Here is a 27,446-nt window from a genome sequence, read left to right on the forward strand (position 1 = left end):
GCTGGTTTGATTTTTAACTTTTGATCAGATTTTAAAATTTTGATCAATCTACAGCAGAAATTTTTGCGTTTTTTGCACTTACATTATTTCTCTTTCACGTCACTTGGGAGGTTTTCCATGCAATCTACTTCCACAAAAATCAGAGCAAGTAGGAATGAAAAGACGAAAAGGGTTAATCTTGCTTTCAACCACTGAAGGAGTTAATATCGTTAAAATGGTCTGCAAAGTGGGTGTGGGGATTGGAAAAAAAAGATTTCAAACAGAACAATTGACGTTTAGATTTTTTATTCTAATCACAAACTGGATTAGTCATTAATTTAATGAACTGAAAATAAGAGAACCTTTCTCCTCCCCCTTAAACCATCGAGACCGATGCTTAAAGGTAAGTTAACAGCCTCTCTGTTTAAAGATCTTTACATCCTGCAGGATTTAGATGTGGACGACATATACGTGAACCTGTTGAACAAATGTCCTGATCCTCAAATGAAAAACTTTAGCAGATTTCTTACTTAGGAAGGATAATCAGAACTTTACTCAAAACGATCAAAGTGCAGCCTAAATTTTCAAAGAGTTAATTGTGTCCCACTCAGGGCCCCACATTCGTTTACTGGAGTGCAACGTGACCTGTAATTCTGCTGTTGGTTTAAAAGTAAACAATTCCGTGCACAGCCTCCATTGTCGACGTGTGTGTTAAAACTCTGGCTGCTTTTCTTGTCCGGATTCCTTTCCGTTTTCTGAAGGGAAGAAGTTTGGGGCTGCTTTAGACGGCAGGTTAAGTAGCTGCTTTTTTTTTTCACAACACAAAGCTCTACTGTAATCGGACTGAAGAAGGATCCCAAGCCAAAACAATGCAGATGCTGCCTGAGTTCTTCGAGCACTGTGTTTTGCTTCAAAGAGCACAGTTTCTGCAGAGAAGTAAGGGAACATGTATCCACTGCGGCTCCCATCCTAACAGTGACCATGTGTGTGGCTGCATTCATCTGTGCAGCATCTGTATCAGATGTTCATTGGCTCATTGTGATGAAACCCGTTATAATCTTTTCATAATCTGCTCACCAACAGAATTTGTTTGCAAATAAATTAGAAATTATTTCACAGGCAAAAAGCTTTTGAAACTACACACCTGCCAAACTTTAAGTAGAAGCCCAAATCTGCAGCAGATAAAGGAGTGGAGTTGTAGCAAGGAGTATAGCAGTCCGCCTTGACCTACGTGAGGGCGGCACGGTGGCGCAGCGGTAGAGTTGCTGCTTTACAGCGAATGCAGCGCCGGAGACTCAGGTTCGATCCTGACTACGGGTGCTGCACTGTAAGGAGTTTGTACGTTCTCCCCGTGACCTGCGTGGGTTTTCTCCGAGATCTTCGGTTTCCTCCCACACTCCAAAGACGTACAGGTATGTAGGTTAATTGGCTGGGTAAATGTAAAAATTGTCCCTAGTGGGTGTAGGATAGTGTTAATGTGCGGGGATCACTGGGCGGCACGGACTTGGAGGGCCGAAAAGGCCTGTTTCCGGCTGTATATATATGATATGATATGATATATGATATGATCTCCCAGTTGCCAAACGCTTTAATTCCCGTTCCCATTCCAACACTGACGTTTCTGTCCTGGGCATCCTCCATTGGCAGAGTGAGGCCAAATGCAAATTGGAGGAACAGCACCTCATATTTTGCTTGGGCCCAGCGGCATGATTATTGATTTCTTTAACTTCAAGTACCCCTTGCATCCCCTCTCTCCATCTCTCCCCCACCCTATTCATCGTACTAATTTCACTGCCATCCTGTTGAGGTTCACTGTCTGTATAACTCGTTATCACCTACCGCACATCCAACAATAGACCATTGTGGGCTCCACCTTTCCTTGATCGTTGCTTTTTGCATATCTTTCATTCATCTGTCCTATGTACCTTCTAAGTCTCTCGTTTCCCTCTCTCCTGACTCTCAGTCCGAAGAAGGGTCTCAACCTGAAACATCACCTAGGTGGACACAAAATGCTGGAGTAAATCAGTGTATCTCTGGAGAGAAGGAATGGGTGACGTTTCAGGTCGAGACCCTTCTTCAGACTGATGCCTGCCCGTCCTGCTGAGTTACTGCAGCATTTTGTGTCTACCTCCGATGCCTTCTCTCCAGAGATGCTGCCTGTCCCGCTGAGTTACTCCAGCATTTTGTGTCAACCTGAAATATCACCTATTCCTTTTCACCAGAGATGCTGCCTGACCCGCTGGGTTACGCCAGCTGTTTGTGTCTATCTTCGGTTTAAATCAGCATCTGCAGTTCCTTCCAACACAAATTATATTATTGTCATCACCAAAACATTTCTTCCAATTTCCCAACAGAATTTGGAGATCACCCACTCTCAATATGAAGCTTTCAAACTGGCGGAGTAAGTTACTGGCCACTTTTGTTCTTTGTTCCATTATCACCCTGTCGTTGCCGGTGAAAATATTGGTTGTACCTGTCGATGGAAGTCACTGGATCAACATGAAAATCCTAGTGGAAGAACTGAACCTTCATGGTCACAAAATCACTGTGGTTCGTCCCTCAACATCCTGGTATATCAAAGAAAAGCCTGATCTTTATCAATCCATTGTGGTCCAAATGGAAGAATGCCTTGGGAAAAATGAAACAGAAAAAATAATGCAAAATTCTCTACAAAAGGTACTGACAGCCTTAAGGTATGGAATGACACCATGGGGATTTCTTAAGCTGCAATATCAGATATGGTACGCGTTGTATTGCTACCATCAATGTGCTCAACAGTTCACTGTTGCAATATTTACAAACAAGGTTGTATTAAACCAAATTGAAGACAACAACTTTGACTTGGTGCTTACAGATCCCGCTTTTGGCACTGGTCCAATTTTGGCTTCTTACTTGAAGCTTCCAGTGGTGTACAACGTACGATGGTTCCCTAGTGAGGAAGCCCACTTCCTCTCCGCCCCGTCACCACTTTCCTACATCCCCGTCCCTGGTTCACAACTGACGGATAAAATGACCTTCCTTCAAAGGACACTGAACGTCATTCTGAATCAAAATCAGATCATTATTACGGAATTCCTCATTAACCCCATTTACAATGAACTCTGCCATCGTTACCTGGGGCCAAATACAGACTTTCAAGCAATTCTGCTGAGCTCTGATGTGTGGTTGATGAGGGTGGATTTTGTGTTTGAATTCCCAAGACCCACCATGCCACACATTGTGTACATTGGTGGTTTCCAGTGTAAACCAGCACGGCCTCTGGCAGCAGAGTTTCAGGAGTTTGTCCAAAGCTCAGGGAAGCACGGACTTGTTGTCATGTCAATGGGGACCATTGTTAGTTTCTTGCCAATGGAGATTACAATGAAGATAGCAGAAGCTTTATCTCAAATCCCCCAGAAGGTTATCTGGAGATATGATGGTGAGACCCCTACCAACATAGGGAATAATACACTGCTGGCAAAATGGATCCCACAGAACGACCTGCTGGGTCACCCCAACACACGAGCCTTTGTTTCACACGGAGGCACCAATGGCATTTATGAAGCCATCTACCATGGGGTGCCAGTGGTCGGCATGCCTCTGATCTTTGACCAGTTTGACAACTTACTCAAGCTCGAATCCCGAGGAGCAGCAAAAGTGATCAACGTTGCAACCATGCACTCCACAGATCTGTTGCAGGCACTCAACGAGGTGATAAACGGCACATCTTATGGGGACAACATGAAGAGACTCTCCGCTCTCCATCGGGACCAGCCAGAGTCGCCAATGGAGAGAGCCGTTTTCTGGGTTGAGTACGTTGCCCGACACAAAGGAGCGGGGCATTTGCGCCCAGTATCCCACCGACTCCCCTGGTACGCTTACTATTGTGTAGATGTGATGATCTTTCTGTTGTCTGTGTTACTCCTGCTCACTGTGCTGGTGGTTGGAATACTGAAGAAACTTTGCCGTGTTGCACGGAAGAAGAAACAAAAAAATCATTAAGGTTTACCCTTTTGAATTGGGGGGAAGGTCTTTTGACTTTTTGTAATATTTATTTTTAAACAATTTTTAATCAAAGTTTCTCTAGCACCCCATCTAATGTTTCTCTCACAACACATTCCCTTTACAGCTATTGTGAAATTTAATAATGTCTATTCAGAAATGATAACAGATATTTGCTGAGTGTAGTTGCCACCAGCAAAATACTGTACATGAATTAAACGTGACAAAGTGGACATGTTTTTCAAATATTATTCAAACAAAATCTAAAAGAACAGTTCACACATGTCAAGAAGCTATATTGAGAATTGTTGTTGCTAATTCCCACAATCATACTGTCTATTGGTAAATATGTTCAACATATTGTTTCCCGGTTTAATATGTTTGAATTCTCCATCATAACTTTCATTGGAGTTGCCTTCCACGTCTTGCCATGTTGAAATGTTGTCTCTTTCATGAACTTTCATGAACTAGGACTGCACAGTGGTGCAGCGGTAGAGTTGCTGCCTTACAGCGAATGTAGCGCTGGAGGCCCGGGTTTGATTCCGACTACGGGTGCTGTCTGTACCGAGTTTCCCCGTGACCTGCGTGGGTTTTCTCCGAGATCTTTGGTTTCCTCCCACACTCCAAAGACGTGCAGGTATGTACGTTAATTGGATTGGATTGGATTAGATGACCTCTATTGTCATTCAAAAATTTTTTTGAATGATATGTGGTTGCCATACAGTCATGACAGTAAAGAGCACAAGACACACAATTGCATACGTTTAACATAGACAACCATCACAGGGAGGGGGTACCTGGAGGAGTCACTGTGATGGTTGTCTATGTAATCACAGTGTCATCACAGTGACTCCTCCAGGAACCCCCTCACTGTGATGGAAGGCACAGAAAAGTCTTATCTCCTCCTTTTTATTTTCTCCCGCGGTCAGACAGTCAAACTGCTGCTTTGAGGCGATCATGGCTCCCGATTTTTGAAGCCCACGCCGGGCGATGGAAGTTACCGCGGCCGAGCCAAGCAGGGCAATGAAGATCCTGCGAACGGGTTGATCGAGCCTTGCGATTCGAGGCGGTCGAAGCTGCTGCGGCTGGAGCTCCGAAAACCGGTTGCCAGCCAGGGACCGGCGAGCTCGTGATGCCGCAGTCCATAGAGCCCGTGGCCGAAGACACCTAAGGTAGAGTCGCAGCCGCGGTCACAGCGCCACCATTTTGGGAAGGGTCTCCAGAGATGTTGCCTGACCCGCTGAGTTACTCCAGCTTTTTGTGTCTAACTTTGGTTTAAACCAGCATCTGCAGTTACTTCCTACACTTCTCCGTATCTGTGCCATCTGTACCTTCCCATTCATGCAGTATTTTTCCCTCCATCCTATTCTCCCCACAGTCCGATCAACTCCCCCCTGATTGTTCCATTATCCTGTACATGAGAGGTAGTTTACAGAACCCACACGTCATTGGGATGAGAAAGGGGAAACGTAGTTATCGGTAGAATGTGCAAACCTCTCACAGACGCTGCAGAATGTGGGGATTGAGCCCTGGACACTGGGACTGTGAGACAGCAGTTCTACTAGCTGTTCCCCAGTACTGACTGCAGTGAATAGATTTAAGAGTGTTCAGGAGTGTTAGATTTGTTCTTGAAAGTTGCTTTGTAAGTTGCTTTAGCAACTTCCCTTTGTGTCAATGTATTTTTCATCATGTCAGCTTATTGTTTAGTTTAGATTAGAGATGCAGCGCAGAAAGACAGAGATACAGCCCACCGAGTCCACACCGACCAGTGATCCCCGCACACTAACACAATCTTACACACACTGGGGACAATTTTTATATTTATGCCAAGCCAATTAACATACAAATCTGTACGTCTTTGGAGTGTGGGAGGAAACCCAAGATGTCAGAGAAAGCCCACGCAGGTCACGGGGAGAACGTCCTGGACCAACTAACTGAAACTGCGGCCAAGGAACCACCAAAGCCTCCACTTCCTTAGAAGACTAAGGACATTTTTGGCATGTCTCCAACAAATCTTACCAAACATTGAAGTTGCATCTTCAACCGTGATTACAACATCACAGCTTGGTTTGACAACAGTTCTGCCCAACTCTGCAAGAAATTACAGGGAGATGTGGATATAGCCCAGTCCATCACAGAGACCAGCCTTCCTCCCATTGATTCCAGCTACACTTCACGCTGCTTCGGAAATATCGCCAGCTCAATCAAGGACCATTTCATCACCAGTCATTCCCTCTTCTCCAGCCTCTTCATTGCACTTTCTCTATAACTTTTTTTTTTAGTTTATTTCAGAGATACAGTACAGAAACAGGATCTTCGGCCCACCGAGTCCGTGCCGACCAGTGATCGGTAGTATTACCATTATCTTACACACACACTAGGGACAATTTACAATTATACCAATTAACTTACAAACCTGCACGTCTTTGGAGTGTGGGAGGAAACCCGAGCTTCTGGACAAAACCCACGCAGGTCAAGGGGAGAACATATAAACTCCATACAAACGAGCAACTGTGGTCTGGATCGAACCCAGGTCTTAGGCGCTGTAAGGCACAAACTCTACTATTATGCCACTGTGCTGCCCAATTGTAACCCTAACATTGTAATGCTGTAACACTATTCTGCACTGTATTCTACTTTTCTCTTCACACTACCTGTTGTAGTATGTCATTGTACCCATGTGTAGTAGGGTTTGATTTGACTGACAGAAAGCAACCAAAAGCTTTTCTCTGTATCACTGTACACATGACAATAATAAACAATACAATTATGTTGATATATTAAATTATGAGAAGCATAGCTAGGGTAGACAGTCACTACCTTTTTCTCAGGGTGGAAATGTCAAAGCCCAGAGCGCAAAGCTTTAAGGCGAGAGGGACAAAGTTTAAAGGAGATGTGGAGGACAAGTTTTGTTACAGAGAGTGGTGGGTGTCTGGAACGCACTGCTAAGTTGGTGGTGGAATTTATGATAGTAACATTTAAGAGGTTTTTAGATAATCACATGGATTAGTTCAATGGTGCTTCATTTTTTATTAGATTTATTTTAGATTTAGAGAACAGCGCGGAAACAGGCCCTTCAGCCCACCGAGTCCGCGCCGCCCAGTGATCCCCGCACATTAACACTATCCTACACACACTAGGGACAATTTTTACATTTGCCCAGCCAATTAACCTACAAACCTGTACGTCTTTGGAGTGTGGGAGGGAACCAAAGATCTCGGAGAAAACCCACGCAGGTCACGGGGAGAACGTACAAACTCCGTAGAGGCGGCGCCCGTAGTCAGGATCGAACCTGAGTCTCCGGCGCTGCATTCGCTGTAAGGCAGCAACTCTACCGCTGCGCCACCGTGCCGCCCATTTATATGGGACAGGAGCTTAGTTTATTTTGTCATGTTCTGCACAGACATTGTGGGCTGAAGGGCCTGTATCTGGGCTATACTGCTCCATGTTTACCAGTGACCCCCTCATGGGGGAGAGGGACCCACTCTCGCACAAGAGGAAACATCCTCTCTGCATTCACCCTGCCAAGAACTCCTTTTCTCTCATTCTTCCTACTAAAGTAGAGTCTTGTACACTTCCCCACAATTTTACTGAAACCAATTAACCAAAAAAACTTGTACGTCTTTGGAATGTGGGAGGAAACCTGAGCACCTGGAGAAAACCCACGAGGTCACAAGGGAAAACGTACAAAGTCCACAAGGACAGCACCATTAGTCAGGACCAAACCTGGCTCTTTGGTGCTGTAAGGCAGCGACTCTACTGCTGCGCCAATGTGCCATCCCCAAATTGACCAATATACTGACAATGGAACAATGAAATCCTTACTTGCAGCAGCTTAACTTTTAGATGCAATAAAACATGCAGAATATATAATAATCAGTAATGCAATAAATTAATAATCGTGACACTAGCTTAACATATACCTCCTGTGCCCATGCAGAACTCACTGACTTAATTAACTTCACGACTAATTTCCATCCTGCAGTCATTTCCCTACGATTTCTTGATCTCATCGTCTCCATCACAGGAGGTAGACTATCGACTGACCTATTATAAACCTACTGACTCCCACAGCTATCTAGACTACACTTCTTCCCACCCTGCCTCCTGCAAAGACTCTATCCCCTACTCCCAATTCCTCCGTCTACGCCGCATCTGAGGCGAAGATGAGGTGTTCCATACCAGGATATCTGAGATGTCCTCATTCTTTAGGGAACGGGGGTTCTCTTCTTCCATCATAGAAAAGGCCCTCACTAGGGTCTCCTCGATATCCTGCAGCTCCGCTCTTGCTCCCCCTCGTCCCAGTCGCAATAGGGACAGAGTCACCCTAGTCCTCACCTTCCACCCTATCAGCCGAACCATACAACACATAATAGACAATAGACAATAGGTGCAGGAGTAGGCCATTCGGCTCTTCAAGCCAGCACCGCCATTCACCGCCATTCACCATGGTCATGGCTGATCATCCACAATCAATACCCCGTTCCTGCCTTCTCCCCATATCCCTTGACTCTGCGTCCTGAAGAGCTCTATCTAACTCTCTCTTGAAAGCATCCAGAGAATTGGCCTCCACTGCCTTCTGAGGCAGAGAATTCCATAGCTTTACAACTCTCTGAGTGAAAAAGTTTTTCCCCATCTCTGTTCTAAATGGCCTACCCCTTGTTCTTAAACTGTGGCCCCTGGTTCGGGACTTCTCCAACATCGGGAACATGTTTCCTGCCTCTAGCGTGTGCAATCCCTTAATAATCTTATATGTTTCAATAAGATCCCCTCTCATCCTTCTAAATTCCAGAGTATAAGAGCCCAGTTGCTCCAGTCTTTCAACATACATCAGTCCCGCCATCCCAGGGATCAATCTGGTGAACCTTCTCTGTACTCCCTCTAAGGCAAGAACATCTTTCCTCAGGTTAGGAGACCAAAACTGCACACAATACTCCAGGTGTGGTCTCATTAGGGCCCTGTACAACTGCAGAAGGACCTCTTTGCTCCTATACTCAACTCCTCTTGTTATGAAGGCCAACATTCCATTGGCTTTCTTCATTGCCTGCTGTACCTGCATGCTTCCTTTCAATGACTGATGAACTAGGACACCCAGATCTCATTGTACTTCCTCCGACATTTTCGCCACCTCCAGTGGGATCCCACCACAAGCCACATTTTCTCATCTCTACCCCTTTCTGCGTTCCACAGAGACCGTTCCCTCCGCAGCTCCCTGGTTAACTCGTCCCTTTCCACCCAAACCACCCCCTTCCCAGGTACTTTCCCCTGCAACCAAAGGAGATGCAACACCTGTCCCTATACCTCCTCCCTCGACTCTGTCCAAGGACCCCAGCAGTCTTTTCAGGTGAGGCAGAGGTTCACTTGCACCTCCTCCAATCTCATCTTCTGTATCCGCTGTTCCAGGTGTGGACTCCTGTATAACGGAGACTAAGCGCAGGCTTGCCGATTGTTTTGCTGAACACCTCCGCCCAGTCTGCCTAAATCTACCTGATCTCCTAGTTGCTAAACACTTTAACTCCCCCACCCATTCCCACTCTGACCTTTCTGTGAGGCCCAGCGCCAATTGGAGGAACAGCACTTCATATTTCGCGTGGGCAGCTTACGCCCCAGCGGTATGATCATTGACTTCTCTAACTTCAAGTAACCCTTGCTTTCCTTATCTCCATCCCTCCCCCTTTCCAGTTCTCCGACCAGTCTGACTGTCCCCCTGATTACATTATATCTCTGTTTGCTTTGTTGTCACCTAATCTCAGTTAACAATTTTCCTTGAGCTGCATCTCTTTTGACCTCTTACCCTTCCTTATCTCTCTGTCTCCTTCTTTCCTTATGCTCAGTCCGAAAACTTCACCCAATACTTCTATACAGGGACGCTGCCTGTCCCGCTGAGTTACTCCAGCACTTTGTGTCTATCTTCAGTGCAAAACCAATGTCTGTAGTGCAACCAAAGATACAGTTCAAAGATGATCATAGTTGCAGAGATTGTGTTTGTGCTTGTGATTAGTGATCAAGACCCTTAGAATGGAATGTGGCAAGTCACAGTGAAATTCTTTGCCCATAAAGGGCACTTACAAAGTTACAGATAAGCACGCCAAATCCCCTTTGTTCTTCCCTCGCTACCCCCTCCCTTGGTCCCCCCCACACCGGGTCCTCATTGTCCACTGTTCTTCCCCACTCCTCCCTCGGTCCCCCCCACACCGGGTCCCCATTGTCCATTGTTCTTCCCCCTCCTCACGGCGGTCCCCCCCACACTGGGTCCCCATTGTCCACTGTTCTTCCCCCCCCCCCCCTCCCTCGGTCCCCCCCACACCGGGTCCCCATTGTCCACTGTTCTTCCCTCGCTCCCCCCCTCCCTCGTTCCCCTCCACACCGGGGCCTCCATTGTTCCTTCCCTCGGCAGCGGCGTCCTTACTTCTCCGTGTCCGTCCTCGTCCGTCGGTCTGCGCCATCATCGGCCGCCGCCCCGATCTCTCCACTAATGCTGCCGAGTCCTCTCCGGACCCTGAAAGGTTTTTTAAAAGCATTTTCCACAGGGTTCAGATTTCCAGCTTCTAAGCTGGTTTGATTTTTAACTTTTGATCAGATTTTAAAACTTTGATCAATCTACAGCTTGGGCTTTTCCAGAAATTTCTGCGTTTTTTGCACTTACATTATTTCTCTTTCACGTCACTTGGGAGGTTTTCCATGCAATTTACTTCCACAAAAATAAGAGCAAGTAGGAATGAAAAGACGAAAAGGGTTAATCTTGCTTTCAACCACTGAAGGAGTTAATATCGTTAAAATGGTCTGCAAAGTGGGTGTGGGGATTGGAAAAAAAAGATTTCAAACAGAACAATTGACGTTTAGATTTTTTATTCTAATCACAAACTGGATTAGTCATTAATTTAATGAACTGAAAATAAGAGAACCTTTCTCCTCCCCTTTAAACCATCGAGACCGATGCTTAAAGGTAAGTTAACAGCCTTTCTGTTTAAAGATCTTTACATCCTGCAGGATTTAGATGTGGGCTGTAGCGACCATAGAGAATGGTCCAGGTCGTGGAACCCTCGGATTGGCCAGCGAGGTCACGTGGGAACGCGACCATGGGGATTGGTCCAGGGAGCGACATCGCTGATTGGCCAGCGATGTCATGTGCGCGTTTGGCGCCCGATTTAGTTAGTTCGACGAAGTCTTCGAAGAAGACAGTAAGTTTGTGATGGTTGTCCTTTACCTTGTTGTTTAACTCTGTATTCGAATATTGCGGCTGCAATAAACTTCTTCTACAACCAACAAGTTTCGGACTCGCCATATTGGTGACCCCGACGTGATCTGGACGATCACCGACTAAGCAGGAACCCGACGCCTCGTTGACGATGACCGCGCCGGGCACACCGGAGTCAAGCGCGGCAAGCGTTCATCTTCTGTTGTTTTGGACGCACGCACCGCAAGCTTGGTTTATCCACACCGAAGCTCAATTTCATATAAAGAAGGTGTCGGACGAATCCACGATGTACTACTACCTCGTCAGCGCTCTATCGCCGGACACAACCAAGCGCGTGATGCGGTTCATCGTGAATCCACCTGCGGAAAACAAGTACGAGGCCATGAAGAAAGTATTACTGCGAATCTTCGGGTTTAATAAGCATGGTGGTGCGGCAAGACTTCTGCACCTACCGGATCTCGGAGACCAACTGCCTTCCGTCCTCATGTCCGAAATGATGATGCTAGCCGGTGAGCATACGGATTGCCCTATGTTCGAACAGGCATTCCGCGAGAGACTTCCCGAGGATGTCCGACTGCTGCTCACGGATTGTTCTTTTAAGGACCCCGAAGCATATGCAGCGAAAGCGGACGCGCTCATAGCGGCAAAAAACAAGGCAAGTGGTTCGATCAACAAGGTCTCGACATCAGTGACCACGCCACAGCGACGGCAAGATGGCGCCACATCTCCCGCCAATTCTCCGAAAGCCCGCCAAAAAGATCCGCACAAGCGCGGCTGGTGCTATTATCACCTACGATGGGGTAACGAATCCCGCAACTGCCGTTTGCCTTGTACCTTCGCGGGAAATGCCTCGGCCGATCGTACATAGGGGCAGTTACGATTGGCCAGAACCGGCGCCTCTATGTCCATGATCGATTCACGGACACAGAATTTTTGGTAGACACGGGAGCCATCGTCAGCATAGTGCCGCCGACCGACCTCGAAACCAGATCGGGTAAGACAGGTCCCACCCTCATCGCGGTTAATGGCAGCCCAATTCGCACTTTCGGTACACGGAAGATGTCCCTTGTGTTAGGCCTCCGCACGTACGAATGGCCATTCATCATAGCCGACGTCAAACAAGCGATCCTGGGCGCAGATTTTCTCTGGGCTTTTTCACTGGTTCCTGATGTCCGCGGTAACGACCTCCGACCCTCCGCCGAAGATGAGCACGTCGCTCCGACAATCGCCTCCTCGCCCAGCCCTACTGTCCAGGCCGTCGTCGCGGCCCCCGACTCGTATGCTGCGATTCTGGCAGAGTTTCCAGAGCTGCTCATCCAACGTTTTGACACGCCTTCGGCCAAGCACGGCGTGGTCCATCACATCCGCACCGAAGGCCCTCCCGTTTTCGCTCGGGCCAGGAGACTACCGCCAGACAAACTGGTGGTGGCACGGGCGGAGTTCAGGAAGATGGAGGAAATGGGAATTGTCCGTCAGTCTGACAGCCCGTGGGCCTCGCCGTTACATATGGTCTCCAAGGGGGGTGGAGACCATGTGGCGATTATCGGCGTCTCAATGCTGTCACCACGGCTGATCGCTACCCCATACCGCACCTACAGGATTTTTCATCTGGGCTGGAAGGAGCGGTGGTGTTTTCCAAAATCGATTTGGTGCGAGGATACCATCAGATTCCGGTGCGACCGGAGGACATACAGAAAACTGCAACAATTACTCCGTTTGGGTTGTTTGAATGGTTGCGTATGCCTTTCGGTTTAAAGAACGCGGCACAGGCTTTCCAGCGACTGATGGACCGCGTGGGCCGGGGTTTACCCTTTTTGTTTATTTATTTAGACGATATCCTGGTCGCCAGCCCCTCAGTGCAGGAACACCAGGCCCATTTGCGGACCGTGTTCCAGCGGCTCCAAGACCACGGGCTCATTATCCAACCCTCCAAATGTCAATTCGGCCTTCCTGCTCTTGATTTTCTAGGGCACAGAATTACCCCTGCCGGCGCCTCCCCTTTGCCCGAGAAGGTGGAGGCTATCCGGGCATTTCCCAGGCCCACCACAGTAAAAGGGCTACAGGAGTTCGTAGGCATGGTTAATTTCTACCATAGGTTCGTTCCGGCAGCTGCGCGAGTCATGCGCCCACTTTTCCAATGCCTTGCAGGGAATCCGGTAGAGTTGATATGGTCCCCGACCGCAGAGTCGGCTTTTACAGCAGCTAAGGCAGCCTTGGCAGACGCCACCATGTTGGTCCATCTGAGCCCCTCCGCCCCCACGGCCCTGACGGTTGACGCCTCTGACGTGGCGGTGGGCGGGGTTCTGGAGCAGCAGGTCGGTGGCCGTTGGCAGCCTTTAGCGTTTTTCAGCCGGCAACTAAATTCGGCCGAGCTGAAGTATAGCGCATTTGACCGAGAGCTTCTGGCTCTCTATTTAGCTGTTCGTCATTTCAGGTACTTCCTCGAGGGCCGCCCATTTGTGGCCTTTACGGACCACAAACCATTAACATTTGCCTTTTTGAAATTGTCTGACCCATGGTCGGCCCGCCAGCAGCGGCACCTGACTGCTATCTCCGAATTTACCACCGATGTCCGTCATGTCGCGGGTAAGCTTAATGCCGTTGCTGACGCCCTGTCTAGACCTGCTTTTTCCCCTATTTCGGCGGTGGACTGCGAAGTGGATCCCCAGGAGCTTGCGGAGGCACAGCTTCTGGCGGATACCGTTTCGGCTTACCGGTCCACCACTTCGGGATTGAAGTTGGCCCAGGTAGCTTGTGGGTCGGCGGGCACAAAAGTCTGGTGCGACGTTTCTCTTCCCCGTCCCAGGCCGGTAGTACCGCCCTCCCTTCAGCGCCGGGTTTTCGATGCCATTCATGGGCTGGCGCACCCGTCCATCCGCTCCACCTCTGCCTTGGTAGCAGCGAGGTTTGTCTGGCATGGCCTACGGAAACAGGTAGCGGGGTGGGCACGTTCCTGCGTGCCCTGTCAGACCGCTAAAGTCCAGCGCCACGTCCAGCCCCCCGTACAGGATTTCGAGGTCCCGGCTGTTCGTTTTTTCCACATCCACGTGGATTTGGTCGGGCCTTTGCCTTCCTCCCGGGGCTACACCCACCTCCTCACGGTGGTGGATCGGTTCACCCGGTGGCCAGAGGCTTTCCCATTGTTTGATATTTCGTCAGCGTCTTGTGCTAGGACTTTGGCCCTTCATTGGGTAGCTCGTTTCGGGGTCCCGGCAGTTATTAACACTGACAGAGGGCCACAGTTCACTTCGTCCCTCTGGGCCGCGCTTGCAGAACTGTACGGGTCCAAGTTACAACCCACGACTGCATATCACCCCCAGGCAAATGGACTCGTAGAAAGGTTCCACCGCCAACTTAAGGCGTCCCTCAGTGCAAGGCTTGAAGGCCCGGACTGGGTAGACCAGCTCCCTTGGGTTCTTTTGGGCATCCGGACTGCTCCCAAGCTAGATCTCGGTGCGTCGTCCGCAGAGCTAGTATATGGCTCGACACTTCGAGTACCCGGAGATCTGTTTCCGGACCCTTCAGACCAGCTGCCTACAGTCCCATCAGTGTTAGCATCTCTCCGGGAACGGGTGGGCTCCCTGGCTCCAGTTCCGACTTCACGTCATGGGTGTCCCATGGTACATGAACCACCTTCCCTGAAGGACTGTGAGTTCGTTTTTCTGCGAAAAGATTCCCATCGCGCCCCGTTGCAGAGGGTCTATCAAGGGCCGTTCCGGGTTTTGCGTAAGGGAACGGCTACCTTCACCTTAGACATGTGCGGCAAGAGTGAGCTCGTCTCGGTGTCCCGGCTCAAACCTGCCCATTTGGATCCGGATCAACCAGTCCTGGTCGGTCAAACCCCTAGGAGAGGCCGACCTCCGTTAGTTCCGCTCAGTCCAGGACCCCCCGTTCCGACAGTTCCTCCAGGACCCCCCGTTCCGGCAGTTCCTCCAGGACCCCCCGTTCCGGTAGTTCCTCCAGGACCTCCCGTTCCGGCTGTTCTGCCAAGTCCGGAACCCCCGGCTCCTGTGGTTCAGGCTGTCCCTCTCCGTACTCGTTATGGTCGCGAAATCCGGCTCCCTGCTAGGTTCCGCACCTCGGGTTCTGGGGGGGGGTCATGTAGCGACCATAGAGAATGGTCCAGGTCGTCGAACCCTCGGATTGGCCAGCGAGGTCACGTGGGAACGCGACCATGGGGATTGGTCCAGGGAGCGACATCGCTGATTGGCCAGCGATGTCATGTGCGCGTTTGGCGCCCGATTTAGTTAGTTCGGCGAAGTCTTCGAAGAAGACGGTAAGTTTGTGATGGTTGTCCTTTACCTTGTTGTTTAACTCTGTATTCGAATATTGCGGCTGCAATAAACTTCTTCTACAACCAACAAGTTTCGGACTCGCCATAGGGCGACATATACGTGAACCTGTTGAACAAATGTCCTGATCCTCAAATGAAAAACTTTAGCAGATTTCTTACTTAGGAAGGAAAATCGGAACTTTACTCGAAACGATCAAAGTGCAGCCTAAATTTTCAAAGACTTCATTGTGTCCCACTCAGGGCCCCACATTCGTTTACTGGAGTGCAACGTGACCTGTAATTCTGCTGTTGGTTTAAAAGTAAACAATTCGGTGCACAGCCTCCATTGTCGACGTGTGTGTTAAAACTCTGGCTGCTTTTCTTGTCCGGATTCCTTTCCGTTTTCTGAAAGGAAGAAGCTTGGGGCTGCTTTAGACGGCAGGTTAAGTAGCTGCTTTTTTTTTGTTGCACAACACAAAGCTCTACTGTAATCGGACTGAAGAAGGATCCCAAGCCAAAACAATGCAGATGCTGCCTGAGTTCTTCCAGCACTGTGTTTTGCTTGAACGAGCACAGTTTCTGCAGAGAAGAAAGGGAACATGTATCCACTGCAGCTCCCATCCTAACAGTGACCATGTGTGTGGCTGCATCTTTATCAGATGTTGGTTAGGCTGCGCTTTTTTCAAAAGTATTACGTGCGGTACTGGTCGCCCTCATTCCAGGAAGGATGCAGAGGCTTTGGAAAGGTGCAGAGGATGCTTCCCAGAATGAAGGCGGAGGAAGGAACTGCAGATGCTGGTTTAAACTGAAGATAGGTACAAAAAGCTGGAGTAGCTCAGCGGGTCAGGCAGCATCTCTGGAGAGAAGGAACAGGTGACGTTTTGGGTCTGAAGATGGGTGTCTGCACGAAATGTCACCTATTCCTTTTCTCCAGGGATCCAGGAGTGCAGGTGCATGGTTCCTTGAAGGTCGAGTCACAGGTAGATAAGGTGGTCAAAAAGGCTTTTGCAACATTGGTCTTCATCATTCGGAATATTGAGTATAGAAGTTGGGAGGTCATATTGCAGTTGTATAAGACATTGGTGAGACCGCATTCAATAGACAATGGGTGCAGGAGGAGGCCATTCGGCCCTTCGAGTCAGCACCGCCATTCAATGTAATCATGGCTGATCATTCTCAATCAGTACCCCGTACCTGCCTTCTCCCCATACCTTCTGACTCCGCTATCCTTAAGAGCTCTATCCAACTCTCTCTTGAATGCATTCAGAGAATTGGCCTCCACTGCCTTCTGAGGCAGAGAATTCCACAGATTCACAACTCTCTGACTGAAAACGTTTTTCCTCATCTCAGTTCTAAATGGCCTCAGTTCTTAAACTGTGGCCCCTTGTTCTGGACTCCCCCAACATTGGGAACATGTTTCCTGCCTCTAACGTGTCCAACCCCTTAATAATCTTATACGTTTCGATAAGATCTCCTCTCATCCTTCTAAATTCCAATGTATACAAGCCTAGTCGCTCCAGTCTTTCAACATACGACAGTCCCGCCATTCTGGGAATTAACCTAGTAAACCTACGCTGCACGCCCTCAATAGCAAGAATATCCTTCCTCAAATTTGGAGACCAAAACTGCACACAGTACTCCAGGTGCGGTCCCACTAGGTCTCACTAGGCCCTGCACCTTACTCAAGATGGCCGCGCCGTTGTGTTTGGCTGCCTGTCGTCGCGCACCTGGAGATCGTAGTGTTCTTCGAGCCACTTTGGTTTACGACCGCCGAACCCTCCTGTTGATCCGACCCTCCGTCGTCGACTTCTTAAGTCCAGGTCCCGGACAAAGTTTCTTCCAGCGATCGCTCCTCGATCAACTCCCGGTAGATGTGCGGGCCCAGCCTTACATCCACCGCCGCACGCACCGCGCTAGGAGGCGGGGTAAACGCGCGGGAACATTCGAAAATTTAAAAAACCTCGCCCGCGTTCATCCAACAGCGGCCTACCTCGCCCAGCGCTGCGAAGTCGGACCTGGTCGACCTTACAGCTCCATCCACCGGCGCTCCCTCGAGCTCAGGTATGCCGTTCTTCGACCGATCATCCCGGTCCCTGGACTGCCGGCCTGTGGGCTCCCAGCAAGGCCATCTGTGAAGCGCAGCGGCGTGGTCTCCCTGAACCTCCGCCCGCTGGCGTGGGAGCCGCTACCGGACCGAAGCTCACCTGCTGTCCCTGCTGTCCCTGCTAAAGTGGCCCTGATCAACGTAAGATCCCTACAGAACAAGACCTTCATCCTCAACGACTTCTTCATCACCCATGGATTGGACTTCTTACTGCTCACAGAATCCTGGCTTAACCCTGGTGAGCTTGCTCCACTCGTGGAACTCTGTCCTGATAACTGTCAATTCTTCACCTCGCCTAGGCTCTCCGGACGCGGTGGGGGCTTAGCCACTGTGTTTAAGAAACATTTCAACTGCCGCCTCCTGAACGCTGATCATTTCTCCAGTTTCGAGGTGCAACTAATTAAAGTAGGCCTAGCCTATCCCCTCTTAATTGTTCTTGTGTATCGCCCACCAAAAATGCATAAGGACTTCATCACCCAATTTGCTGATCTGATTTCTAGCATTTTGCCCAAATTTGACCGGATCATGATTCTTGGTGACTTTAATATTCATGTTTGCTGTCCCACTAAGCCTCTTGTGAGTGAATTTATGCACCTGGTTGAGTCCTTCAATCTGACTCTTCACACCACGGGACCCACTCACAAGTTAGGCCATACTCTCGACCTAGTGTTATCGTCCGGATTCCCAATCAACAACATTGAAACTACTGAAGCCTGTCTATCGGACCACAGCGCTATCATTTTTGACGCATCTCTGCCTTTATCTCCCGCAAAATCTCATCTCCCTGTTCGCTACTCCCGCGACATAAATTCATTGACTGCCAGTAAATTCTCCGAGGCTCTCACAGCTGCCCCCAACATCTGCACTATTGAGGCCTCTCCCCCCCATCTCAGCACTGAGGATCTCGCCTCTTTATTTAATATCACTTGCTCTTCCATCCTGGATTCTAACGCTCCCCTTAAAATGAAAAAGCCTAAGCCCAAAGGTCGGCCGTGGCTCAATGACTCCACCAAAGCCCTAAGAAGGGAGTGCAGAAAATCAGAAAGTAGGTGGAAATGTGACAAGCTTCAAATTTCCTTCGAAATTCTGAGAAACAATCTTCTCAAATACCAGGAAGCAGTAAAGTCTGCTAGAGCACAATACTTCTCCGACCTTATTTCCAAAAACTCTCATAACTCCAAGGTCCTATTTAGAACAATTACCTCTGTCATATGTCCCGCCCCCAGTACCAGCTTAGTTGGGTCCCCTGCTAAGTGCGAAGAATTCGCTAAATTTTTCACCAACAAAGTTGAGAATATTAGAATGAACATTTCCCCTCCCACCCGTGACCTAGCTGTCTCACTAGTCTGTTCATCTTAATTGGACTGCTTCCAACCCGTCACTCTATCCTCCCTTGCAAAGCTTGTCTCCGCTATGAAACCTGCAACCTGCCCCCTTGATCCAGCCCCCACTGCCCTTCTGAAGGATGTCATTGCAATAGCCGGTCCCAGCATCCTCTCTATTATCAACAGTTCTCTGGCCACTGGCACTGTTCCAACCAGTTTCAAGCATGCAGTGGTCCAGCCCCAACTGAAAAAACCTAACCTAGACCCCACCTTGCCTAGCAACTACAGACCCATTTCCAAACTGCCATTCCTGTCAAAAGTCCTTGAAAAGGCAATCCTAAACCAATTAGTGCCCTACCTGCACCAAAACACCATCCTGGAAAGTTTCCAGTCAGGTTTCAGAGCCCACCACAGCACAGAGTCTGCCTTGTTGAAGGTACACAATGACCTGCTTCTCGCCATCGACACCGGCGACTGTGCAATCCTGCTCCTTCTCGACCTCAGCGCAGCGTTCGATACAGTGGACCACACCATCCTTATTGACCGTCTCCGGTACGCGGTTGGCATTGATGGCACTGCCCTGAGCTGGTTCGCTTCGTACCTCAAAGATAGGAGTTTCGCCATCAACATAGGCAGTTAATCCTCTGCTCCAGCTAGCCTCTCCTGCGGAGTTCCACAAGGCTCCATCCTAGGCCCCATTCTCTTCTCTCTATACATGCTCCCCCTTGGCCAAATCATTCAAAGGCACGGCATTTCTTTCCACTGCTATGCCGATGACACTCAGCTTTACCTCCCCCTGAAACCCAACAACCAGTCAAATTTAAACAGCCTCTCACACTGCCTTGAGGACATAAAATGTTGGATGGCACAGAACTTCCTCCAATTAAATGAGAGCAAGTCTGAGGTCATCCTATTCGGCCCCCCCGACTCCATCAAATTGATAACAGGCAGTCTTGGAAGCCTATCCTGCCTAGTCAAACCGCATGTCAAAAACCTCGGCATGACATTTGACTCTGCATTTAAATTTGATAAGCAAGTCAACGCTGTGGTAAAAGCCAGCTTCTTCCAACTTCGAACCATAGCTAAAATCAAACCTTTCCTCCAATTCGACGACACAGAAAAAATCATTCACGCTTTCATTTCCTCCCGCCTAGACTACTGCAACTCCCTATACACTGGGATCAGCCAATCTTCCCTGTCCCGCCTGCAACTGGTCCAAAACGCCGCAGTGAGACTCCTGACGGGTACCCGGAAAAGGGACCACATCACCCCGATTCTGGCCTCTCTCCACTGGCTCCCTGTACGGTACAGAATCTACTTCAAGCTCCTCCTATTCACGTATAAAGCCCTAAATTGACACTCCCCCCCCCTACATCAAAAATCTTCTAACCCCCCTCTCTAACTCCAGGTCCCTCAGATCGGCCGACTTGGGGCTATTCACTATCCCGCGGTCTAGGCTTAAACTCAGGGGTGACCGCGCTTTTGCGGTTGCAGCTCCTAGACTGTGGAACAGCATCCCTCTCCCCATCAGAACTGCCCCCTCCATCGACTCCTTTAAGTCCAGGCTCAAAACATATTTCTACTCCCTAGCGTTTGAGGCTCATTGAGGAGGCGCTGTGAACTGTTTGCGTGCTACTGTATGTTTTCATTTTTTTTCTATTGGAACCTAATCAAATGTACAGCACTTTGGTCAACGTGGATTGTTTTTAAATGTGCTATACAAATAAAATTGACTTGACTTGACTTGACTGTACAACTGCAGAAGGACCTCTTTGCTCCTTTACTCAACTCCTCTTGTTATGAAGGCCAACATTCCATTGGCTTTCTTCACTGCCTGCTGGACCCGCATGCTTCCTTTCAGTGACTGATGCACTAGGACACCCAGATCTCGTTGTACGTCCCCTTTTCCGAACTTGACACCATTCAGATAATACTCTGCCTTCCTATTCTTACCACCAAAGTGGATAACCTGATTCAGAATATTGTGTTCAGTTCTAGGCACCATGTTATAGGAAACATATTGTCAAGCTTGAAAGGGTTCAGAGAAGATTTACGAGGATGTTGCCAGGACTAGAGGGAGAGGTTCAACAGGCTGGGTCTCTATTCCTTGGAGGGCAGGAGGATGAGGGGTGATCTTATAGAGGTGTTTAAAATCATGAGAGGAATAGATCAGGTAGATGCACAGAGTCTTTTGCCCAGAGTAGGGGAATCGAGGACCAGAGGATATAGGTTCAAGGTGAAGGGGAAAAGATTTAATAGGAATCTGAGGAGTAACTTTTTCACACAAAGGGCAGTGGGTGTATGGAACAAGCTGCCAGTTGAGATACTTGAGGCAGGGACTATCCCAACGTTTAAGAAACAGTTAGAGAGGTACATGGATAGGACAGGGTTGGAGGGATATGGACCAAATGTGGGCTGTGTAGTTTGAACATATTGGCCAGTGTGGGAATGTTGGGCCGAAGGGCCTGTTTCCACGTTGTATCACTCTCTAACTCCAGAGATGCTGTCGGACCCACTGTTTTAATCCAGCGTTTTGTGTCTGCCTTTGCCAGAATGAAGACTGGATTAGGAGGGATTAGCTAAAGGGAGAGATTGGACAGACTTGGATTGTTTTCTCTGGAATGCCGGTTGTGGGGAAACCTGATAAAAGTATGTCAAATTTCGAAAAGGCATAGATAGGGTAGACAGTCAGAACCTTTTTCCCAGAACGGAAAAATCAAATACTTGAGGGCATAGCTTTTTGGTGAGGGGGGCAAAGTTTAAAAGCGACTAGACCAAGTGGACCCGTTGGGCCTAAACCTCTCCTGCATTGGTGCAGCACCCTCTCCTCCCCCCCTCCCGCCTCCCTCCCCCTTCCCACCCCTCCCCCCTTCCCTCTCCCTCCTCTTCCCTCCCCTCCCGCCCCTCCTCTCTTTCCCCCCTCCCTCCCTCCTCCCCCTCCCACCCCCTCCCCTCCTCTCCGTCCCTCCTCCTCTCCCTCCTCCTCTCCCCCCTTCCCCTCCCCCCTTCCCCTCCCCCCCACTCCATCCCCCTCAAACCACCTTACCCACCCCCCTCCATCCCTCTCCACCCCCCCTCCCTCGGAGATAGATTTAAACTTTAAAATGTGAATAACTTAAAAAATATAACACCGATTTCAATGAAACCTCTTCCATTAGCACCAAAGGGACGACGGTGAGTAAGGTGGGCCTAAAATTGTCGTGTACCGTTTTGGCTGTAGTTCAGGAACAAACAAACAAACAAGAGTTTTGATATGTAGATGTGCGGGGCAAATATTTTTAAACAGAGGGTGGTGTGTGCCTGGAACATGCTGCCAGGGGTGATAGTTGAAGCAGATAAATTGGTGGCATTTCAAAGACTTTTGGATCGGCATATGGATATGCTGGGAATGGAGGGATATGGGTTTTGTGCAGGTACATGTAGTAAGTGATGGTCTTGGCATCATTTTCGGTACAGACAGTGTGGCCCGAAGGGTACCAATGTTCGGTACAGACATTGTGGGCTGAAGAACAGCTTCTTCCCAGCTGTTACCAGACTGTTTAACAGACCTCTCATAGGCTAGGGATGAATTTCCTGACCTCCCAATCTACTTTTGTGCTTTTTTTAATCTGAACTTTCTAGGTAGCTGTAACCCTATATTCTGCCCACAGTTTAATTTCTCTTTTGCACCAGCTGATCGACCTTCAAGCTGATCTAATCATGTACGCTGTGATTTGCCTGGATAGTACACACAAAGTTTCTCACTGTACGTCGGTACAGGTGACAGTAATAAACCATTACCAATAAAGATAGTAAGATCATAACACACAGGATCAGAATTAAGCCATTTGACCCATCGAGTCTGCTTCACCATTTGATTATGGCTGATCTATTTATCCCTCTCCACCCCATTCTCCTGCAGCCTTTGATGCCCTTGCTAATCGAGTACCCCATCAATCTATATACTAAAACTCTTGTTTGTTTGTTTGTTTGTTTGTTCATGAACTACAACCAAAAGGCACATGATAGCGCAACAATTTTAGGCCCACCTTACTCACCGTCGTCCCTTTGGGGCTAATGGAAGAGGTTTCATTGAAAACGGTGGTATATTTTTAAAGTTATTCACATTTTAAAGTTTAAATCTATCCCCTAGGGAGGGAGGAGGAAGGGACAGAGGGAGGGGGTGGAGTTCGGTGCGACAGAGAATTGAGGAACACACATTCCAGAGGTAGACGAGTGAAAGTCTCACTCTCGCCACAGTCGCCTGGAACAGCCGGATTCAATAGCAATGAGACGCTGCCAGTGCAAGAAGCATCTGAGAGAGAGGGTCCTTCCCAGCATCAGCCAAGGGCCACACACTGAAGCTTGAGGCAACCGCTCTGTGGTGGGTAAAGGGCAGAGTTTACAAACAAACACCACTGCATGTTGTGGGAACAGAGCCTTGTATAAACCCCGCAAGTGAAGTCAAGTCAAGTTTATTTGTCACATACACATACAAGATGTGCAGTGAAATGAAAGGTCACCCATAGTCCAGCAATAGAACAATAAAAATAAACAATTTCACACACAATCAAGAAAAAAAAGAAACATCTATCACAGTGAGTCTCCTCACTGTGATGGAAGGCCAGAATGTCTTTTCTCTTCCCCTGCTTGGTCATGTAAGGTAGGTGAAAGAAAAATTGCTGCCACGTTAATACAATGTGAATCATATGTCAGTGAAGTGATGTGGTTAATACAGTGAATGGCAACTTATGACTGTACCGTTTGGTGAATTTGCAAACTTTCTGAAGAAAATATATATTTCAAATCAAAATATTGGCAGTCGGCACAGACTTGGAGGGCCGAGGGGCCTGTTTCCACCCTGTACCTCTAAAGTAAAGTTAGGTAAATCAGATAATACTATGCATGAATACAATCAAGCCAAACTCGTGCAATCAGTAGTACAAAGGAATCAGTAGTCCTCAGCATTGCAGCGTTATAGTCCCAGAGATAATGAGGGAGAGGAGAATTGGACCATACTCTAGCTTATGGAAGGACAATGCAGAAGCCTGACAACTGGGGCAAAAATGTAGAAACATAGAATTTTGGCACAGCGGTAGAGTTGCTGCCTTAGTGCAGAAGACCCGGGCTCGATCCCGACTACGGGTGCTGTCTGTACGGAGTTTGTGCGTTCTTCCTGCGACCTGCGTGGGTTTTCTCCGAGATCATCGGTCTCCTCCCACACTCCAAAGACGTACAAGTTTGCAGGCTAGTTGGCTTGGTATAAGTGTAAATTGACCCTAGTAGGATAGTGTTAATGTGCAGGGATGTGGTCGGTGCGGACTCGGTGGGCCGAAGGGCCTTTTCCACGCTGTATCTCCAAACTAAACTAAACTAAACTAAATAAGGGGGAAAAAGCTGTTTCTGAGTTTGGTTGTGTGTGATTTCAAGCTCCTGCATCTTATGGCCAGTTAGGGTAAGTAGCTGTTCCTAATTTGGTCCTACTCAAGAGAATGGGTGCTTATAACTCTGCTGTATTTCTAAATGCTGCTGCCTTCCATCTTCTGCCTCCACCACTCTTTCTGAATAGCAATCTGCATCTCCATGTATGGACTACTAAAATTTGTAACTGCTGATTTAGAAGAATAGATTTCCTATCCTTGGCTCATTGTGATGAAACCCGTTATAATCTTTTCATTATCTGCTCACCAACAGAATTTGTTTGCAAATAAATTAGAAATTATTTCACAGGCAAAAAGCTTTTGAAACTACACACCTGCCAAACTTTAAGTAGAAGCCCAAATCTGCAGCAGATAAAGGAGTGGAGTTGTAGCAAGGAGTATAGCAGTCCGCCTTGACCTACGTGATCTCCCAGTTGCCAAACGCTTTAATTCCTGTTCCCATTCCCACACTGACGTTTCTGTCCTGGGCCTCCTCCATTCTCAGAGTGAGGCCAAATGCAAATTGGAGGAACAGCACCTCATATTTTGCTTGGGCAGCTTACAACCCAACGGCATGATTATTGATTTCTTTAACTTCAAGTACCCCTTGCATCCCCTCTCTCCATCTCTCCCCCACCCTATTCATCGTACTAGTTTCACTGCCATCCTGTTGAGTTTCACTGTCTGTATAACTCGTTATCACCTACCTCACATCCAACAATAGACCATTGTGGGCTCCACCTTTCCTTGATCGTTGCTTTTTGCATATCTTTCATTCATCTGTCCTATGTACCTTCTAAGTCTCGTTTCGCTCTCTCCTGACTCTCAGTCTGAAGAAGGGTCTCAACCTGAAACAGCACCTAGGTAGACACAAACTGCTGGAGTAAATCAGTGGGTCAGGCAGCATCTCTGGAGAGAAGGAATGGGTGACGTTTCAGGTCGAGACCCTTCTTCAGACTGATGCCTGCCCGTCCTGCTGAGTTACTGCAGCATTTTGTGTCTACCTCCGATGCCTTCTCTCCAGAGATGCTGCCTGTCCCGCTGAGTTACTCCAGCATTTTGTGTCAACCTGAAATATCACCTATTCCTTTTCACCAGAGATGCTGCCTGACCCGCTGGGTTACTCCAGCTGTTTGTGTCTATCTTCGGTTTAAATCAGCATCTGCAGTTCCTTCCAACACAAATTATATTATTGTCATCACCAAAACATTTCTTCCAATTTCCCAACAGAATTTGGAGATCACCCACTCTCAATATGAAGCTTTCAAACTGGCGGAGTAAGTTACTGGCCACTTTTGTTCTTTGTTCCATTATCACCCTGTCGTTGCCGGTGAAAATATTGGTTGTACCTGTCGATGGAAGTCACTGGATCAACATGAAAATCCTAGTGGAAGAACTGAACCTTCATGGTCACAAAATCACTGTGGTTCATCCCTCAACATCCTGGTATATCAAAAAAAAGCCTGATCTTTATCAATCCATTGTGGTCCAAATGGAAGAATGCCTTGGGAAAAATGAAACAGAAAAAATAATGCAAAGTTCTCTACAAAAGGTACTGACAGCCTTAAGGTATGGAATGACACCATGGGGATTTCTTAAGCTGCAATATCAGATATGGTACGCGTTGTATTGCTACCATCAATGTGCTCAACAGTTCACTGTTGCAATATTTAAAAACAAGGTTGTATTAAACCAAATTGAAGATGCCAACTTTGACTTGGTGCTTACTGATCCTGTTTTTGGCACTGGTCCAATTTTGGCTTTTTACTTGAAGCTTCCAGTGGTGTACATCGTACGATGGTTCCCTAGTGAGGAAGCCCACTTCCTCTCCGCCACATCACCACTTTCCTACATCCCCGTCCCTGGTTCACAAGTGACGGATAAAATGACCTTCCTTCAAAGGACACTGAACGTCATTCTGAATCAAAATGAGATCATTATTACGGAATTCCTCATTAACCCCATTTACAATGAACTCTGCCATCGTTACCTGGGGCCAAATACAGACTTTCAAGCAATTCTGCTGAGCTCTGATGTGTGGCTGATGAGGGTGGATTTTGTGTTTGAATTCCCAAGACCCACCATGCCACACATTGTGTACATCGGAGGCTTCCAGTGTAAACCAGCACGGCCTCTGGCGGCAGAATTTCAGGAGTTTGTCCAAAGCTCAGGGAAGCACGGACTTGTTGTCATGTCAATGGGGACCTTTGTCAGTTTCTTGCCAATGAAGATAGCAGAAGCTTTATCTCAAATCCCCCAGAAGGTTATCTGGAGATATGATGGTGAGACCCCTCCCAACATAGGGAATAATACACTGCTGGCAAAATGGATCCCTCAGAACGACCTGCTGGGTCACCCCAACACACGAGCCTTTGTTTCACACGGAGGCACCAATGGCATTTACGAAGCCATCTACCATGGGGTGCCAGTGGTCGGCATGCCTCTGATCTTTGACCAGTTTGACAATGTAGTCAGACTCGAATCTCGAGGGGCAGCAAAAGTGATCAACGTTGCAACCATGCACTCCACAGATCTGTTGCAGGCACTCAACGAGGTGATAAACGGCACATCTTATGGGGACAACATGAAGAGACTCTCCGCTCTCCATCGGGACCAGCCAAGTCGCCAATGGAGAGAGCTGTTTTCTGGGTTGAATACGTTGCCCGACACAAAGGAGCGGGGCATTTGCGCCCAGTATCCTACCGACTCCCCTGGTACGCTTACTGTTGTGTAGATGTGATGATCTTTCTGTTGTCTGTGTTAGTCCTGCTGGTGGTTGGAACACTGAAGAAACTTTGCCGTGTTGCACGGAAGAAAAAGCAAAAAATTCATTAAGGTTTATCCTTTTGAAATGGGGGAAGGTCTTTTGATTTTTTGTAATATATTTTTTTTAACAATTTTTAATCAATGTTTCTCTAGCACCCCATCTAATGTTTCTCTCGCAACACATTCCCTTTACAGCTATTGTGAAATTTAATAATGTCTATTCAGAAATGATAACAGATCAGCTGAGTGTAGTTGCCACCAGCAAAATACTGTACATGAATTAAACGTGACAAAATGGACATGTTTTTCAAATATTATTCAAACAAAATCTAAAAGAACAGATCACACGTGTCAAGATGCTATATTGAGAATTGTTGTTGCTAATTCCCACAATCATACTGTCTATTGGTAAATATGTTCA

At 48.0% G+C, this 27,446-nt stretch overlaps 2 pseudogenes across 1 annotated transcript; both read left to right on the forward strand.

The window, feature by feature from the left end:
* The first annotated feature begins 346 nt into the window (after window positions 1-346).
* Window positions 347-4,747, forward strand: LOC144609094 (UDP-glucuronosyltransferase 2A2 pseudogene; annotated as a pseudogene). Its single transcript, XR_013549276.1, has 2 exons — window positions 347-382; window positions 2,334-4,747. The product of XR_013549276.1 is annotated as a UDP-glucuronosyltransferase 2A2 pseudogene (transcript).
* Window positions 4,748-10,887: 6,140 nt separating this feature from the next.
* LOC144609101 (UDP-glucuronosyltransferase 2B31 pseudogene) lies at window positions 10,888-27,094 on the forward strand (annotated as a pseudogene).
* Window positions 27,095-27,446: the final 352 nt, after the last annotated feature.

The sequence above is a fragment of the Rhinoraja longicauda genome, chromosome 33 (genome assembly GCF_053455715.1).
Source record: "Rhinoraja longicauda isolate Sanriku21f chromosome 33, sRhiLon1.1, whole genome shotgun sequence".
Taxonomy (NCBI): domain Eukaryota; kingdom Metazoa; phylum Chordata; class Chondrichthyes; order Rajiformes; family Arhynchobatidae; genus Rhinoraja; species Rhinoraja longicauda.